This window comes from Sus scrofa, chromosome 2, assembly GCF_054392235.1.
Source record: "Sus scrofa isolate SSC_HxYL_T2T_F1_AM1 chromosome 2, Sscrofa_HxYL_maternal_Yorkshire_Landrace_v2.0, whole genome shotgun sequence".
Lineage (NCBI taxonomy): Eukaryota > Metazoa > Chordata > Mammalia > Artiodactyla > Suidae > Sus > Sus scrofa.
In genome coordinates this window covers 24,781,073-24,801,161 of record NC_139384.1, presented here as the reverse complement: position 1 = coordinate 24,801,161, position 20,089 = coordinate 24,781,073, and the positions used below count along the sequence as shown (strand labels likewise).

The following is a 20,089-nucleotide window of genomic DNA, read 5'->3' as shown; positions in this document are numbered from 1 at the left end:
ATACCAACCTCAAGGGGAGCCCAGGCCGGTGTTTCATGCACTCAAAGGGCCTACTGTGGCCTTCTGGATCTGCCTTCCCATAGAGTAAGGAAATCTCAGGGAACATATTCAAGAGAGCAGGCCCATTAAAACATGAACCCTCAATTCTAGTCTATATTCCAGTTATTCAGGACCCCAGATTTTTCTACCCCCAAATCCCTGGGCCAACTTGACACACTCTGGCACACTTCAATACCTGAGGAAAGGTCAAGGGGCAGTGTGGTGAACATGGGGCAGTTATTGTTTTCCTGGTCCCTGGAACATCTGGATGGAACAGAGGAGGAGAATAGAAAGTGAAGAGGGTTTATTGTGATTCTCCCTGAGCCATCATATTCTGGGAGTCCAAGAAAGCCAACCTCGCACCTGCCCTCCATGCTAGAATAAAGACCTATTTGCAAATGTATTTTATTTGCCAATTTGTTAGCTTAATTTATAATTCAACTATTTAGATATATGGTATATGGCCTTTCTTTTATGGTGTTATACCCAGAACCCCAGGAATACTGTGATGGGAGCACCTGGAAGAAGAAATATATTGCTTGTTTGATTTTTACTGTTTAGCTCCAATTTATCTCAGAAGCAAGATTATAAGCATAGATTTTTTAAATGTATTTAGCAATTTCAGTTATCTTACTTCAAAAAAATATTTGAAGTGATTTCTATTTCTCAAGACCAGAGGAAATAAAATAATCAAAATAGGAAAATTTTCAACCACATAATCAAAGAGGAAAATAAATATAAAAACAGAGGCTGAAAGATTTTATAAATAGCTCTGAAGGGCACAGCAAATTGAATAGACTCCATAATATTTATATTGAGGATCTGTAAAGTGCTAGCTTTCAGTCACACAGCTCTTGCGTCCAGAAACTGCATTAAGAGGAAAATTTCCATGCTGTGACTACTACATGGAGTGCGGCCAGGGAGCTTTCTCTGTGGTTTCATTATCAGAACTGGATATATGATTCTCCCAACCTAAAATCTTCCAACAGCAAAAGGAAAAGTCAGCAAAAAACAAAGGTTCCAGGTAACAGTCCATGTGTAAGAAGGTTTCCTGGAGTTGCCTGGGGGCTCAGCAGGTTAAGGATCCTGCAGCTGTCCCTGCTGTGGCTCTGGTTACAGCTGTGGGTTCCATCCCTGGCCTGGGAACTTCCTTATGCCACAGATGCAGCCAAGGAAAAAAAAAAAAAAAAAAAAGCTTTTTTTCATGCGGTAACCACACAAGGAATTACCCTCTGGTGGAATCTTAACCTTAAAATGGAGAAGGAGGTTCTGCCTCTAGAAGCAGATGAAAATGATTTCCCATCATTATGTATACTATGTTTCAGAAATGGGTTTGAACAATTTGCATTTTTAAAATCTGTTCATCTTTTTAAAATTAATTTTCCTCTATTAATAAGATTACACATCTGTTTTTGAGAACTCTGATGACGATTGTTTTCTCTGTTGCAAATTGGTGCTGGTGGGGTTGAGAAAAGAGTGAAGAATATGTTCACATATTTATTTAGTTATTCCACCAAATAGTCATTGAGGGAGTGTCTATCACGTGCCAGGGATAGATGAAGATATAGATATAGATATATAGAGAGAAAATAAGGTGGTGGGGATGGATTTGGCCCACATCTGTAGTTTGATGACTCCTTCTATAGTGTGCAAATAAGCATCCTTCACCAGTAATTCAAGGCATGGTATAAATTAGCAACTTAGCCTTAATTTAATTTTACCTAGAAGTTTTCAACTATTCACTTATTCATTCACTCATTCATCAAATATTTAATAATCTCCTACATGGCAACAGCCCAATGTAAAGACCAATTGTAATATATCATATCTCTCCATTTCTTTTTCTTTTTCTTTTTTGTAGGACCACACTTGCGGCATATGGAAGTTCTCAGGCTGGGGCTGAATCAGAGCTGTAGCTGCCGGCCTATGCCATGGCCACAGCAACTCAAGATCCAAGCTGCGCCTGTGACCTACACCACAGCTCACAGCAACTCCAGATCTTTAACCCACCAAGAGGGGCCAGGGATCCAAGCCGAAACCGCATGGATACTAGTCAGGTTCATTATCATTGAACCACAATGGGAACTCCCTCTCTCCATTTCTTTTTAATAAAACTGCCCAGCTAATGATAATTATCATATGGGAAAATATTTTTGCACATACACATTTTCTCAAGTAATCCATGCACCATAACATTGTGGGAATATGAGTCCCAATTTGGAGATGAGAAAACATAAAGCCAAAACTGGAATGAGAATTTTGGAGTTTCCCAGTGGCTCTGTAAGTTAAGGGTCTGGATCTGGCATTGTCACTGCAATGGCTTGGGTTGAGTCTCTGGCCCAAGAAGCTCCACATGCAACCAGAGAGAGAGAGAGAGAGAATCTTGAGGGAATACAAGAATAAGAATTTCTTTTTTTTTTTTTTTGTCTTTTTGCTATTTCTTGGGCGGCTCCCTCGACATATGGAGGTTCCCAGGCTAGGGGTCCAATCGGAGCTGTAGCCACCGGCCTACACCAGAGCCAGAGCAATGCAGGATCCAAGCCGCATCTGCGACCTACACCACAGCTCACGGCAACGCCGGATCGTTAACCCACTGAGCAAGGGCAGGGACCGAACCCGCAACCTCATGGTTCCTAGTCGGATACGTTAACCACTGCGCCACGACGGGAACTCCAAGAATAAGAATTTCTTAAAGACATTCTGACTTACCCCAAGGACATGCTTTTTTTTTTGGCTATATTTTGGGCCGCTCCCAAGGCATATGGAGGTTCCCAGACTAGGGGTCTAATCAGAGCTGTAGCCACCAGTCTAAGCCAGAGCCACAGCAATGTGGGATCCAAGCCGCATCTGCAACCTACACCACAGCTCACGGCAACGCCAGATCCCCAACCCACTGAGCAAGGGCAGGGACCGAACCCACAACCTCAGGGTTCTTAGTTGGATTGGCCAACCACTGCGCCATGATGGGAACTCCAGGACATGCTTTTTTAAGCACAACCCTCTGTGGGTTTTTTTTTTGGGGGGGGGTGTTTGTTTTGTTTGGTGTCTGTTTTTTCAGTAGAAAGCAGAAATAGAGTGAAAGGGCCATGCCTTTTATTCATCCACCCATTCATCCATCTGTCCATCCATTCATTCCACCCATGTTTGTTGAGAACCTATCCCGTATTTAACATTGAGGATAAGGTTTATCCCTAGCCCTATGAAACAGACTAACTTCAACTTTTAGTGCTTAAATAACAGGTGTCTCTCTCTCTCCTGAAGGGTATAGTAAAAGCTTTTCTTAGGAAAGGGCTGGAGGAAATGAAAAATGATTGCTTTCTCCCCGGGTCTGCTTATTCACTTAAGGGAGACACTAGCCTTACTTCACCCACCAATATACAACCCCTCCCCTGTAAACAAAACATCTGAAAAAATAATCACTTAGTAATTCCATTAACACCAATATCTATCTTTGATTTGAATATTTTTCTATACCAAATGGTTTTTAAATACTCAATCACATCCAGCTTAGGTCAAGCAATTCCCTGAAATAAATCTGTGAGAGCTCTGGCCCCTCTTGGCTTCTATGAAGTCTTGATGTTGGCTGTCCTACCTTAGGGCTCTAGAAGATATCTCTTGCAGAGATTGGAGAAAAACAGCTTATGAATGTTATCTTTTTTAAAATGCATAGGTTAATCAGTATAGTAGTTGACTGGTTAGTAGCATGTAAATTATGCTTTATTGGTAGTAGTCCGGGTGTCAGATCCTGTCCCAATACTTTATATCATACTTCATGGGGTAGTTTTTGCTATTGTCCTCATTTTACAGATGAATAAACTGAAACTTCAGAACTTAAACTGTTTCCTCTCTAGGGAGTGGTGGAGGTAAGATTTGAATAGGTACTCTAAGTCCAGGGGCCTCAACTTTTAAAGACTTCACTGTTGGAGTTCTTGCTATAGTGCAGCAGGTTAAGGACGTGGCACTGCTGCAGCTGCAATGTAAGTTGCAGCTACAGCTCCAATTCAATCCCTAGCCCAGGAACTTGTGCCTTAGAATCACAAACCTCCACCGTCTTGCCAAAGCTGGGGGCTCTCCATTCTGCCCCCTCTACTTGTCTTCCTCTCCCCGAGGGGAGGTATGATAGAAGAAACGTTTGACTGGTTGCCTAAGAAATTCAACTTCCTTTCTTCAGTGAAACTTCTTTCTTATCCCAGAAAAGGCATAAACTGCCACATTCTTAAAGATGCCCATGGATGGAAAATGATAACTTTCTTTTTTCCTATATCTCAGATCCCATCTATACTCACAATCTGAAGTGTATTAACTACTTCTAGTCTTAGGGATTAGGAGGCCCATTTAAACCCATTCTTGGAGTTCTCGTCATGGCTTAGTGGTTAAAAACCTGACTAGTATCCATGAGGACACGGGTTCGATCACTGGCCCTTGCTCAGTGGGTTAAGGATCCCGAGTTGCCATGAGCTGTGGTGTAGGTCGCAGATGTGACTTGGATCCCGTGCTGCTGTGGCTGTGGCGTAGGCTGGCAACTACAGCTCTGATTCGACCCCTAGTCTGGGAAACTCCATAGCCGTGAGTGCGGCCCTGAAAAGACCAAAAAAATAAATAAACAAACAATAACAAAAAACATTTTAAGATAAAAACACATAGCTGAAAATAAACTCAAAATAGCTTAAAGGCTTAAGACATGACACCATAAAGCTCCTAGAAGAGAACATGGGCAAAACATTCTCTGACATAAATTGTACAAATGTTTTCTTAGGTCAGTCTCCCAAGGCAATAGAAATAAAAACAAAAATAGAAAAATGGGACCCAATCAAACTTACAAGCTTTTACAAAGCAAAGGAAACTCTAAAAAATAAATAAATAAATAAATAAATAAAGGAAAAAAGAAGAAAAAGAAAAGACAACCTATGGAAAGGGAGAAAATAGTTACAAGCGATACAACTGACAAGGGCTTAATCTCCAAAATATACCAACAACTCATACAACTCAACAACAACAAAAATGAGCAAGGCAATATAAAAATGGGCAGAGGACCTAAACATACATTTCTTCAAAGAAGATATAAAGCCAGTAGACAGATAGTCAGTAGGCACATGAAAAAATGCTCAATATTGCTAATTATTAGAGAGATGCAAATCAAAACTACACTGAGGTACCATCTCACACCACTCAGAATGGCCACCATTAATAAGTGAACCCTCCTAAACTGTTGATGGGAATGTAAATTGGAACAACCGCCATTGAAAACAGTATGGAGGTTCCTCAAAAAACTAAATATAGAACAACCATATGATCTAGTGATCTCGCTCCTGGGCATATATCCAGACAAAACTACAATTCAAGGGAGATCCCTTCGTGGCTCAGTGGTTTACGAATCTGACTAGAAACCACAAGGTTGCTGGTTTGATCCTTGGCCTCACTCAGTGGGTTAAGGATCCAGTGTTGCTGTGAGCTATGGTGTAGGTCGCAGACTCGGCTTGGATCCTGTGTTGCTGTGGCTGTGGTGTAGGCTGGTGGCCACAGCTCCAATTAGACCCCTAACCTGGGAATGTCCATATGCCACGGGAGTGGCCCAAGACATGGCAAAAAGACACACACACACACACACAAACAAAAAACAAAAAACTACAATTCAAAAAGATACATGCACCCCTATGTTTATAGCAGTGCTATTCATAATAGACAAGACATGGAAACAACCTAAATTTCCACCAGACAGATCATGGATTAAGATGTGGTACATAGCTACAATGGAATACTATTCAGCCATAAAAAGGAATGGAATAATGCCATTTATAGCAACATGGTTACAAATAGAGATTTTCTAGTAAATGAAGTAAGTCAGAAAGAGAAAGATAAATACCATATGATACCACTTATATGTGGAATCTGAAACATCACACAATGAACCTATCTACAGAAACAAAACAGAAACAGACTTCAGGTCATAGAGAACAGATTCATGATGGCCAAGAGGGTGGGGGAAGGGAGTGGGGTGGGCTGAGAGTTTGAGATTAGTAGATGCAAACAATTACGTTTAGAATGGATAAGCAAAATGTCCTACTGTATAGCAACAGGGAACTATATCTGGTCTCTTGGAATAGACCATGATGGATGATAATATAAGAAAAATATACATATGTATATATGTATATGCATATATACACATTTATATATGTGTGTATATATGTTTATATATATATGCATATATATGTTTGACTGGATCACTTAGCTGTATAGTAAATATTGGCACAGAATCAACTAAGACATAGTTGACAACTAAAACTGTGCTCTGCACAAGGGGTCATTTTATGTTGATAACATTTATATCTATTTAGAAAGTATTGGTTGAGTGTGAAATCACATGGAAAATGGTGTAGCATAGGCATATATGGTATTATTTATTAATCTGGGAAGTTACTTCTAGTCATCTTCTTCCATATAGTGTCAAAAACAAAGTTTCCATACAATTTTGCCATTTCAGGTCCATTTTAACCTCCTTCGGAAACTTTATGCTTTGCTTGTTCTGACAGTCCATTAGATTGGATTTGTCATTACATAGGATCAATCTGCCTGTGGTTACTAAAGCGTTTAGAAAGGCAGTTTTCAACTCCAGTGTATATCAGAACTGCAAGGGGATCTTTTTAAAAAAACCCAAAAAACTGATGCTTTGGCTGCACTCAGTCCAGTTTAATCAGAATCTCTGAAGTATGCATGGAGTTTGAATATCATTATTTTAAAAAATCTTCTAATGTGCTTCTAATGTGGAGTCAGAGTTAGAAAAGGCTGACTTAGTTAAGTGGGAAACAGAATCTACGGATAGAATCTTTATGGAGAAATGATCTGGATAGGAGTTTTTCTTATCTTGGATTTCTAGGTAATGAGAAATTTCCTTATTGCTCATTATTCCAGATGGAAATTTGGAGTTTCTTCCAAAACACTTGGAAGATAGATTGAAAGCTAAAATATATGTCAAATCAGAATCCTCAAAATGTTAGACATTAGTCAGTGAATTGGGGGCACACTTCAACTGGTCTGCCAACTTTCAAATGTGTTGCAATTATTATCCAAAATGTACTTGAAACTAGCTTAATTTATTCTTTTATCTTCTCTTTGATGTAACTATAGATGGAAGTAGAGCACAATGTAATTGTGTTATTTCAGACAATAAAACAAATCATCTACCACAGAGAAGCAATCAAGCCATTTACATTTGTCATGGTCGCCTGAACACCTGTCTTTTTTTATTTTTAGGCCTAGCTATATTTGCCTAATAATTCTAGTCGAAAAGGAATCATCAACACAGCAAAATAAATATTTCTTCAGAAAAGCAGAATTTAACCGAAGCACCTAATCAGCATATAAACTCAGCATAGAACAGTGTGAATGTTTCTAGGGAGTACTCACATTGAAGAAGTGTTGGCTTTATTCCTTTCTTTATAAAAAGAAAGTCTTCATCAAAACTCACTGGCTAGTTTTCTTTTGATAATGAGAATCTTATTCATTTGCTTTGAAGCAATGAAAAACATTGAAGGTGGTAATAAAAGCTGCAACCAATGAAATGCTGAAGGCATCTAAAAGACATTAAGTCATGGGAAAGTGTCCAATGCAAAATTTTACTTATGCATTAAATAGTATGCTATCTCCACCTATAATATACTAACAGGCAGTGTAGAAATGGAATAGTGAAAGAAAGGCAATTCTAAAGAACACAGACATAGGACTTAAAAGTCTTATAAAGCCTTTAATATCGCAAACGTGATTGCTTATGTTTGCAGAGACTAATTTCTATCACCTGCATCAGGGACTGGCACACTATCTGCAAAATATCAAATAATATATATATATTTTTTTTGTCTTTTTAGGGTGGCACCCATGGCATATGAAAGTTCCAGACTAGAGGTCCAATCAGAGCTGTAGTCTCTGGCCCATACCACAGCCACAGCAATGAAGGATCTAAGCCATATCTGCAAGCTATACTACAGCTCATGGCAACACCAGATCCTTTAACCCATTGAGCAAGGCCGGGGTCGAACCTGTGTCCTCACGGATACGAGTTGTATTCATTACCACTGAGACACAATGAGAACTCAACAAATGATAAATATTTTAAACTTTTTGTGATGTACAGTCCCAACTGGGGCTAAACTCTGTCATTGTATTATGGGAAGAATGAATCCATAAATACATAAACTGATGGGCTTGGCTGTGTTCCATTCAAATTTCATTTATTAGCAGTGCTCATTGACATGTAGGTCATTGTTTGCTGACCCTGATTCAAATAAACTTTTTTTTTTTTTAGAGAAATTCTGCCTCTTGGAACCACATGACTGATCTGGAGATTGATTCTATATAGTTTGCAAGATTTCTGATGTATCTGCTGTTTTCTGGTCAGTTGATTTGAGATTTCAAAAACTTTCTGCTAGTGTATTTCAGAAAAATCAAGGGCTGAGATAATGCTAAAAGAAACTTGACAGAAAAGAGGCCATATTTAAAATGTCTTGTAAAATCCCTTCTAACCCCTTAAAAAGGGGTTTTAGAGCAAAGCTGAGTTAAGAATAGGGAGATTGTTTGGGTAAAAATAACCACAAACTATACCTAAGAGTTTGAAGACATGATCTAAAATAGCTCAGTTTTGAAAGTTTTCTTTTAAATTCACTGTCATAAGTCTACGTGTTTGGTAACTGACATACATTTTACTTTATAATTCATTGCATCTTCATGTGTGACAACTTTGTGTTTTTGTATGTAGCCAAGTTTTCCATTGCTCAAGATTCCCTAGATTTTAGAGAGAAACAGAGCGAACTCAAAATTCTAAAATTGCATCACTATAGACATTTTCTAAAAGGCTTCAGACAGAAAACACACTTCTTGGCAGAAATATGCTTGAAGCTGGGAGGTGATGTCCCAAGAGCCCACATTAACTTAGCTCTGTTGAGGAAGCTGGTCCTTAGAAACATCAAGAGGAGAGAAGGACTTGGCATCAACTTTGCCGAATCATAAACTCTGCTTTTTACAATTATTCCTTTTACATCCCTAATGGGTTTTTTCAGTGCTACATTTTCGAGGTCCCGGTTTCAGGTCACTGAAAAGGCTCTGTAACTCTGAAACACATTTCCAAGATACAGAAATAGTTTTGGACCAGAGTTTTTATGTGTGATTAACCTTTGTAGGGCACATTCGCCTTTATGGACCTATCAAAGAGAGGCTGAGTGAAATTATATATTTATTAACTGCTTTCTTCAATTCTTTCTTTCAGGAACTTATTTATCAAACAGGATTTAATAAATCAGTCTTTTTACGTAATCAACAAATATAGTGATGCCTTTCCTACTCCCCAAAAATAGTCATTGTTGAGAGAGGAGGCATACAAAGGATACACAGTTCTGGTCCCTGTCTGTTGTAGAATATTGAAACTCATCCCTTATTGTCCCAAAAAAAGAGAGAGAGGGAGCACTTAGTCTTATTGGGGGCAATCGGGAAAGTTGAGGAATAGAGAATCAAATGCATAAAACTAAGAGTGTTCTGAACTGAGAATTCAATACATGTTAGCTATTAAAACTTTATTAAGACTATAATTTTATTCATTATTGTTATTAATAATGGATTTACTCGAATGACATATTGGGAAAGGACTCTTTCTCATAAGGAAAAGAAAAATAAAAGAAAATATATGCAAAAATAATGTAGCTTTAATGTCAAAACCATTGTATATTTAACATTTTGAAATTGTCTGAAGCAAGCATGTAAATTGATAAAGAAGAAATAGCCCATTATTCAACTTTCTCCTCTGCTGAATTTTAAGCTATGAAACAGCTATAACAGAAAACTACTCTTCTATGCGTTCACTAAAAACTCATGAAATGTGTATTCATTAGCAGCAAGATAGGAGAATATAAGCATGGGAAAGAAGCACATGCATTTACACCCATGCATACATACACTCACACAGACATTAGAGTCGTTCAATTGAAAGGAAGTCAAATCTTATTTTTTGATGAAAATATGGAGCCCCAAAATAAAGCTAAAATATTATAAATACATACAAAAACAAAAAGCTGTCACACAGGAAGATGCAATGAATTTTGAAGTAAAATGTATGAGCCAGTTACCAAACATGTAGACTTACGTCAGTGAATTTAAAAGGAAACTTTCAAAACTGAGCTGCTTTTATATCATGGCTTCAAATATTTTAAGAAAATTAAAATATTTTAAATTGAAAACTTGAATAGTTGGAATTAGAACAGACAACGATTTGATGATATTCTACTCCTTTAGGCTTATATTTCTATTCCAAAAATGTCTTAGGACTGGAACTCAATGACAAACGGATAAATCTAATAGAGTGTGGCTTGATCCAAGGAAAATATGGCTAAATAACACAGTGTCTGTGCCAAATGCTTAAAGGAAGCTTATAAAACAAATGCTTGAAAATATAGGACATTTCCTATAGCCCTGAAACAGCTGAGCAAAAATTTCCAGATATCAAATAAAATAACAATAAAAGTCATTTGTTTGGCAAACATGTTTGTAGTCATGTTTTTTGGATCAAATAAATAAAAAGAAAAATACACATATTGGTTTCACTGGCTACAGAGTTTAAATGCTTAATGAATTTTAACTAATCAATTAAAACATGGAAAGTAAAGATCATCAACTCCAGGTAGGCAATCTATCTAAATTCTACACTAAATTTTCCATTTTGTGACATGGTAGGAAGGCATGAAATGAAATGATGATGGACTTCATGGGTGCATGCTAGTAAACAGCCAATCAAAGAACCATAAAGAAACTAATGGAGAGTTCAAACCACTAGCATTAGATCTACAGTCTGAGATTGGCATTTTTTTTACAGACTCTATGTCTGATTAAAAACTCCTTCTTCGGGAGTTCCCATGTGGCTCAACGGTTAAGAACCCAAGTAGTATCCTTGAGGATGCAGGTTCGATCCCTGGCCTTGTTAAGGAACCAACGTGGCCAGGAGCTGTGTTGTAGGTCACAGACGTGGCTGGGATTTCACATCGCTGTGGCTATCCCTTAGGCCAGTGGCTGCAGCTCTGATTGGACCCCTAGCCTGGGGACCTCCCTGTGCCATGGGTGTGGCCCTAAAAAGACAAAAAAAACCAAACAAACAAAACAAACAAAAACCTTTTTCTTTCTTGCTTCTACTGTGTGCCCAATTCTGAGAATTATCACTTTGATCCAGGTGATGCTAATTCTCTGCTAAGGACTTGGCTTTTTCATTGCTTAATGGTTACCATAGAAATATTTCACTCTGGGAGAGATGGGATTAAGATGGCGGCGTAGAAGGACTGGAACGCAACTTCTCTCCTAAAAACAACAAAATTCACAACTAAAGCCTGAGCAATCTTCACCCAAATGGACCGGAAACCTTAAAAAAGATATCCTACTCCAGAAGAAAAAGAGGAGACCACTTCAACAGGTAGGAGGGGCGATTTCGTGATATAAACAACCCCATACCTCCTGGGTGGGAAGCCTCACAGTCTGGAAACTAACTGGTTCACAGAGACTCACCTACAGGAGTGAGCATTCTGAGCCCCACATCAAACTCTCACGTGTGGGGATCTGACACGGGGAGAAAGAGCCCCTGGAGCGTCTGGCATTGAAAGCCAGTGGGGCTGGTGTGCAGGAGCTCAATGGGACTGGGGAAAATGGAGACCCCATTCTTCAAAGGTGCACACAGACTTTTACATGCACTGGGTCCCAGGGCAAAGCAAAGTCTCCATAGGAACCTGAGTCAAACCTGACTGCAGTTCTTGGAGGAAATTCCTGGGAAAACAGGGGTGAGTGTGGCTTGTTGTGAGGGAAGGACACTGAAGGCAAAGCTCTCAGAAATATTCAGCAGCGCGCCTTTCTCTGGGAAGTGGCCATTTTGGGAAAACCTGGCCCCACCCCGTCGGTCAGCACTGAGAAGCCCCAGGGCAAACAACATTCCAGGTGGGATCACAGCCCCACCCATCAGTAAACAGGCTGCCTAAAGACCCCTCAGGCACACAGCTGCCTCTAATCCCCTTTGGAGACAAAGCCCCACCCACCAAAGGAATTAGAATCAGCTCCACCTACCAGTGGGCAGGCATCAGCCCCTCCCATCAGGAAGCCTAGAGCAACACCCCCCCACCACCACCACCAACCTCAGCCATGAGGGGGGCAGACACCAGAAGTAAGAGAGGCTGCAACTCTAGTATCTGTGAAAAGGGCACCACACCAAAAACCTATAAAAATGAAAAGACAGAGAAGTATAACAGATGAGGGAGAAAGGAAAAACCCCAGAAAATCAGAAATATTTCACTCTGATCTGCACCCCAAGCATAGCAAATCTAGTCATCGTGACTCAGCAAAGAGGATCCAGGTCTCCTTTCTAAGTGTTACTTATTAATGCGAAAGTCAATTATTAATGTGTGATAAATATGTCTTGCTGAATTTGCTAAGCCAGTGTGAACAGATAGCTTCTAGATCATGTTTTATTGAAAAATAAATTAGAAATCATTGTCATTTACTTACAAATTTAATATTTCTCTTGGAACAAGTACCAACAATTTTGAAAAGCTTTTAGATCCTTAGATAAATAATACATGTGTTGCAACTAAACATTAAATGAAAGGCCCTTGAGATGGAAAAGGCGTATTATAGTACTTCTTGTCTATGTCTTGGTGTTCATGGCAAGATAGTTACCCACAATCTGGTCCGGAGAGGTTTCATTCATTTTATACTGGAGCTTATACAACTGTTCTGGAAATCATCTCTGTATTCTACTCACAGCTATAAAAGCCTGCATTCTTTCTATCCATCACAGTTCTTATCTCACTACATTGGCAAATGACAACTTTTCTCTTTTGCTCTGAGCTCCTATGACATCAATTAATAAGTTATTAATAAATGATTACCTAATTTCATTTCCACAATGGACTTTGTAGTATTTTGAATTTCATGTTCTATTGTTCTTCCATTAAATGCAAATTGTATTACTTCATTGTATATCAAGAGATGAAAGAACTTCCTAAAATGTATTAATGGGTTATTCAGGAAACTTATGATAATATCTGTTTATTTTCTCTCAAAATTATATGCCAGTTATAAATTATAAACTAGTCTGGATATAGAGATCATGAGACTGTGATTCCTCAGGAAATTTTCTTTATCTCCCACTAAGAGTGGTCCATTCATGTGATTTAGAACAGAGAGTACAGAGTTAATTTTTTAAAATCTAAGGCCATTTCCTTGTCATTTCTTCAGGCATACCTAGACTGGGATTGATAATTTCACTAATTTCCCATTTCATTCTAATACAGTAATCATTCTTTTTGTATTGTTTTGTCTTGTTTTTCTTTTCTTGTTGGTCTTTTTTTAGGGCTGCACCCAGGGTATATGGAAGTTTCCAGATGTCACATCAGAACTACAGCTGCTAGCCTATACCATAGCCACAGCAATGCCAGATGGGAGCTGCATCTGTGACCTACACAGCAGCTCACGGCAACACCAGATCCTTAACCCACTGAGCGGGGCCAGGGATCAAACCCATGTCCTTATGGATACTAGTCAGGTTCATTACAGCTGAGCCACAACAGGAACTCCAAGTGATCATTTTGATGTAAATGCTGGTTCAGATGTATTTTTCTTTTCCATGGCTATCTTATTGCCTGTGGAATAAAGTCTAAATTCTTTAGACTGGCAGCTTCTCAGTCTCTGTTGTCGCCTTCTTCTCCTTCTTAACAGCAAACACTATGAATCTCTCTACTTCCACATTTCATTTCAAATTCCTTCAAAATAATCCATCTCATTGCTTGCATTTCTGCCCTGCCAATTCATTTCCTCCTGCCACAGTAATACAGCCTCCTTTTTCCTTCTCGCAGCTCTCCTACCACGTGCAATCATTTACTAAAACTGCTCCTGCTAAAGAGACCTCTAACTTCCTAATTGCCAAATTCAGCGAATATTTTAAAACTTCTTAGAATATTATATTTATGGCCTTTGTAAAACTCTATTTGGCTTTCTTGGTTCTCCTCTTGATTTTTTTTCCCTTCTTGTTCAACTGCTTCTTTAAGCCTCAGGATCTTAATCCACACCAGGTCCTCCATTTCAAAGTCTCTTTGCTGTCATCCCTCTTTGGCTGGTGACAATTCATTCTTCTCCCTTTACATGCCACGACTTTAAAAATCTTCCCAGGCTATAAAAAAATCCCCTTGTTTTACTTTCTAAATTACCTGGTCCTGAAATTTTACTCCATAGCACTTATCATAATTGCAATTAAACAATTATCTATCTTGTGTCTTTCTTTTTTGGCTTGAGACCTATTTTCAAAATGATAGTGCTAGGGTCTACCCTTAGAGCCTGGCATGTAGTAGAGATGCAGTGAATATTTATTTAATGGATTTTGAATAAGTAATTTTCTCTTCCTTTCCACCCCATTAAATGTTATTTCTCATGGTCCTATCGTTTACTCACTGGACTTCTTGTAGTGCACACTGAGTGGTCCTACACAGTCTCACCTTTTACTATAAATTTTATATTTATGGTAATGAAATAAATATCACTAGCCCAGAAATCCTTCCTGCTAGACAACCCTACTTGGATTTCCCACAGGTACTGCAGAACCAAACTAATGTGGAGTCATTTATGTCGGGAACAAAATGGAAATAGTCAACACAGACTCATAAAGAAAACTTAACTTTACAGAAATCTATAGCTCACCTGACAGGTCAGCAGAAGATACCAGACAGTCTCCAAACACTAAGTCTGTTTACATTATCTCTGAACTTACTTGTTCACATGACTCAGCTACCCTGATCCAAATAAGAACCCTAGGCAACCAATGGCCTAAAAGATCCAGGTAACTTTTGCAGTTACCCAATAAAAATCCTTGAGTCTGGTGAGAAACTCACTGCTCCTGTAAACTTAATTTTCCTAGCTTGCAATTTGTTTTATTCAGTGTGCAGATTTTGGTTTTTGACAGTATGCAAACTTCATATATCTAAAACTTAGTTAAGAAAAAAAAAAAAAAAAAAAGAGTTCCCCTTGTGGCACAGCAGAAATGAACCCAACTAGTATCCATGAGGATGCAGGCTTGATCCTTGGCCTCACTCAGTGGGTCAAGGATTCAGCATTGCCATGAGCTGTGGTGCAGGTCTCAGAAGAGGCTTGGATGCTGCATTGCAGTGGCTGTGGCAGAGGTCTGCAGCTGTAGCTCCAATTTAACTCCTAGCCTTGGAACTTCCATATGCCACAAGTTCGTCCCTAAAAAGCAATAAATAAACAATGCATTTATTTATTATTTTATTTTTATTTATCTTTTGTCTTTCGCTTTTTCTAGGGCCTCTCCCATGGCATATGCAGGTTCTCAGGCTAGGGGTCTAACTGGTGTTGTAGCCAACGGCCTACGCCAGAGCCACAGCAACGCAGGATCGGAGCCGCATCTACAACCTACAACACAGCTCACAGCAATGCTGGATCCTTAACCCACTGAGCAGGCCAGGGATCGAACCCGCAACCTCATGGTTCCTAGTTGGATTCGTTAACCACTGAGCCACGACGGGAACTCCAATAATACATTTTTTTAAATAAAATAAAATAAAATAAAACTTAGTAAAGGCATAAGCTTCCTCTCCCAGCTCCCACCCACATCATGTTCTACCTTAGCACAAACTACAAATATTGTTTGTAACTCCGACTCACCTCCATATTTCTACTATTTCTAACAAATAGAAGAAATGTAGACACCTTCTCATATCCCCACCGTCCATCCAATGACATACCAAGTCCAGCTAACTCATGTTGCTTTCTTTTTGTTTTTTAACAGGACCCTTCAACACATCCTACCTATAATTTCCCTGAATCATCTCTTCACTGTAGTATTGAAACACCCTCCTTAAATTTTTCTTCTTCTGCCAGGCAAGCAGCTTATCCAAAGGTCAAATCTGAGGAAGCTGCTCAACTACTTAGCAAGTGCGAATACTTCATCACCATCTATAAGCTAAATTCAATAAGTCAGTAGGCTCTACAAGTCTTTAATCATTGTCTTAACCTTGTCTTTGGCAATCTCCAAATTGCATATTTTGCTCCAGCAACATCAAACTACTTACAGTTCCATACTATGTGATATTACTTACTCCTTTTCCTTGCTGTATGTTGTCTCAGAAAAGCTGATGCGTTCCCTCCTTCCAGCAGGCTAACTCCTAGTCATCCATTAAGGCTCAACCCAGGCTTTCCTTAAAATAAGAAGAACCTGCTTTCCGCTCCCTAAATCAAGCTAGGTCTGTTGCCCTTCTCTCTGCTAACACTGCATGCACTGTCTCTTCCATTCAATGCATCCTATTATATTTGCAATACTCCTTGAAGACAAGGACTGTCCTTAATTTGTATTTCTGACAACTTAACTCATTGTTGGCAGGTAACAAGCACTCAATGAATGTTTCATGAATAAACAAATGTTACTTAGGAATGAAAAGTCACAAAAAGGGTCAAAGATTTGGAACTAATCACTCATGCCAGTTAAAAAGTCTATAACTAGGGTCTCATTCTCAAGACTATCACTTACTCATTTATGTGGAGAGGCAATGTTCCTGCTGTATTTCAATGCTGTCCCATATTAACCATTAATGCTTTCGTGTATTCATCTATTTTCTGATATCTTCACTTTGGTTGAATTCATTATATATCCAAGGTAATGCTTTTACTAAAGATGAAAAATAACGAATGAAAATTGAGGTGTAGATGCTTAAAACTGTCAGGAGTACTTGTCTGGTTAATTGGTTTTTTTTTCAGAATTGTTAATTTGAATCTCCAATTTTCAAAGGTTAAACTTCAAGATTTTAGAGGTAGGCCTTGTGTTCTCTCTCTCTCTCTCCCTTAGCTATTTGGCAAGTAAAAAGTTGTTCCCTTGTGTTTATCTCATAAATAGTTTAGTGTGCTGTATTCTGAGAAATATAAATATTGACTTTAGGAAATTGGTTTATATATTTTCATGTAAACAGTTACATGTTAAACAGCTCTCTAACAAAGATGTTGAAGAGCAATCGCGATCGGTAAAGGGAATTCTTTTTTTTTAATGGAAAGGGACTGGAACATATTTAGCTACTGTGTTAGTCATAAATATATCCATCAATGACATTTTATTAGAATATAAAAGTAAATCCTAATGCAACCTTAAAAATAAGATACTAAAACCTGACAGATTATGATAAACATAGTTTGATTAATTCATTTTCATCTTTGAATGCTGGCTGATCTATAATGTTTTCCATTTGAAGTTCCTCTATGAAATTCAGTATAAGCCAATATTGAAAACATTGCCATATTAACCAAATCAGTGCTTCAAAGGCATTGGCCTACCCAGTTCATTAGCAGAGTTGCAGGAACAAATAAGACTGATATCCAATTACCAAATCATATCCCCTAAGAGAAGCCTGTTTTCCAGAATATGACTTAATAGAACACAAGAGATGAAATATTCTGAAGATACTATTAACAGTTTTATATTCTGAATAACAAAGATCATTGCTAAATCATCAGAAAACTTCAGTTCTCTTCTTTCACTCTTAGTTTTCTTTCTAACTTTGGTGCATTAGAAAGCATGTACTTGATTTTTTTATCTCTAAAGTGGAGATAATAATATTTACCTTGGGCTTTGTAAGGACTAGACATGAGTGTAGATAATTGTAATAATATGATTGTTGACATGTCCAGACTGCGATTCCTCCTTGAGGGCAAGTTGCAACTTTTGCACTTCCATTGCACTCTAGAAGAATTTGCTCTTATGACCTTGCCCGACTTAGAGATAAATGTTCTGGCCACTATTTACCAGTGGCTGATTTTTTTTTTTTTTTTTTCCGTTTTAGGACCACACCTGCAGCCTATGGTCGTTCATGAGTTAGGGGTCATTTAGAGCTGCAGCTGCTGGCCTGCACCACAGCAACACGGGATCCCAGCTGCATCTTTGATCTACACCTCAGCTCACAGCAATGCTGGATCCAAAGCCACTGAACAAGGCCAGAGATTGAACCCACATCCTCGTGGATACTAGTTGAGTTCTTAACCTGCTGAGTCACAATGGGAACTCCTACAAGTGGTCAATATTATCTGGCCATTATCATTAACAATGAGATAACATTAGTATGAATCACAGAATCAAAGTGACAATTATCAGAAGTTTTCTAGGAGGATGAGCAACCATCCTGGTTTACCTTGAATTAAATGGTTAGTGGAGTCTAAGAAATCCAGTGCTAAAACCAGGAAGTTCTGGGCAAACCGAAGTGAATTGGTCACCCTATCACATAGGAGTTAACTCTTTTTAGTTCACTGTTATATAACCAGAGTCTTGAGTAGGACTTAGTATTAAGAAAGTTTTTCAATTCATATTTACTATATGTATGAATTAACATAAAAAATAATCTAACCATGTTTTAATTTTACCATTTTCCCCCCATGATTTGTTTTCCACCTTTCTATTCAATGTTTATGGCTTCAAAATATTAATAATTATGCATACAGATAACTGTACTATTCAGAGAAAATTTGATACATCAATTAAATACACTCACGTACCATTCTTTCAAGGTTCAGCACATAGGGAAACAGGTGAAAGCACTTTCTAAGCTATACAGCTCACAGTTTTCATTTTTGAATTAGCCTACAAATTCCTAATGGTAGCCCAATAATTTCCACAAGCCCAATTTATTTCTGACATTAACCTAATTTTGGATTTTTACTCAACATGAGTGCTTTTTCTGCTTACTAAAATGGCTTTTAAATAACTATCACAAATCACTCTCAGGAGTTTTTATTTTCTTGGCCATGCTTGTGGCATGTGGAAGTTCCCAGGCCAGGAATTGAACCTGTACCACAGCAGTGACCTGGGCTACTGCAGTGACAAGGTCAGATCTTTAACCCACTGTGCCACAAGGGAACTCCTCTCAGGATTTATTATAAATCAAATTTTATAAGAATTTAAGAACATTAATAAATTGACAACATGGCTGAAAAATGAGATTTGCATCTCATTAGTATTTACTGTCTGATGAATAATATATATACTATCATTTATCTTTAATAGGAAGTATGGTAACAAGTTTATGTGCATAAAATTTTATATATATATAAAATATATATTCTGTATCTTTTAAAGCATTTTTCAATATTGTGAATTTCCTGCTTTCTTCTTTTTCTTGGAGGTAGAAGTTCTATTAATTATAATAAAAATATCCTGTCTTTTAAGTGGAGTTCAATAGAAATAAAAAGAGGCACCACTCCTATAATGCTAAGGAAATAATTTATTCATCTATATGAATTGCCCCTAATACTGATAGGATTGAACTCCAGATTGCATAACTAGATGTGTTGCAATGACTGATTCTCATTTTTGAGTACATCTAGAAAATCTGAAAACAGGCTGAATGCCCGGGATAAAATATATTTCCACATAGAATAAAGATATGTATTAAAAAACTAAAATGTAATTGAGTTCATAAAGTCCAGCATTGACTTTTCAAGAGTGACTTAATCTCAAGACGCTTGAAAAAATTTTAGGTGAGAATACACAGCTACACGGCATTTTTATGGACAGAGTTAAGTAAAGTTCATTTTTTTTTAACATTCATTTATGTCAAGAAATATCTCTACAAGCATGAGTTAGTCTGCTTGAGGGCTGCTGGAAAGAGAAACTTTATTACTTCTCTCTTTCATTTTGTAAAACTTTATTTAAAAAAAAATAGAACTAGCCATGGGACTGGGAAGTCCAAATCAACATTTGACTTTTGAGGCATTTTACAAATTTTGTTAAAATTAAGCTTTTTTTCATAATGATTCCATTAGTAAAGAAACCCATGATTTCCCTAGTATTACAAATTATTTGAATTAAAATTTTGTAGTAGTTACCATAAAAAAGTATATTCCATAAAAATATCATAATTACTCTTGTGTATGTTTTAATACATTTAGTTCAATTGAGGCTTCATTCATTTCTCTCAGAATTATACACTTTACAAAACTAGCAATTGTATGTTTAACTAGAAATTAAGTTCCACTTTATTTTTACAAT

The 20,089-nt window shown here is 37.8% G+C and overlaps 1 long non-coding RNA gene across 4 annotated transcripts in view; it reads left to right on the top strand.

The window, feature by feature from the left end:
- The first annotated feature begins 11,320 nt into the window (after positions 1 to 11,320).
- The window catches only part of LOC110259679 (uncharacterized), a 51,858-nt gene continuing 43,089 nt past the window's right edge, over positions 11,321 to 20,089 (top strand). For all 4 annotated transcript variants that reach the window (XR_014837055.1, XR_002342047.2, XR_002342046.2 and 1 more), the window contains exon 1: positions 11,321 to 11,482. This is a non-coding gene — a long non-coding RNA (uncharacterized LOC110259679). The remainder of the gene's footprint in view (positions 11,483 to 20,089) is intronic.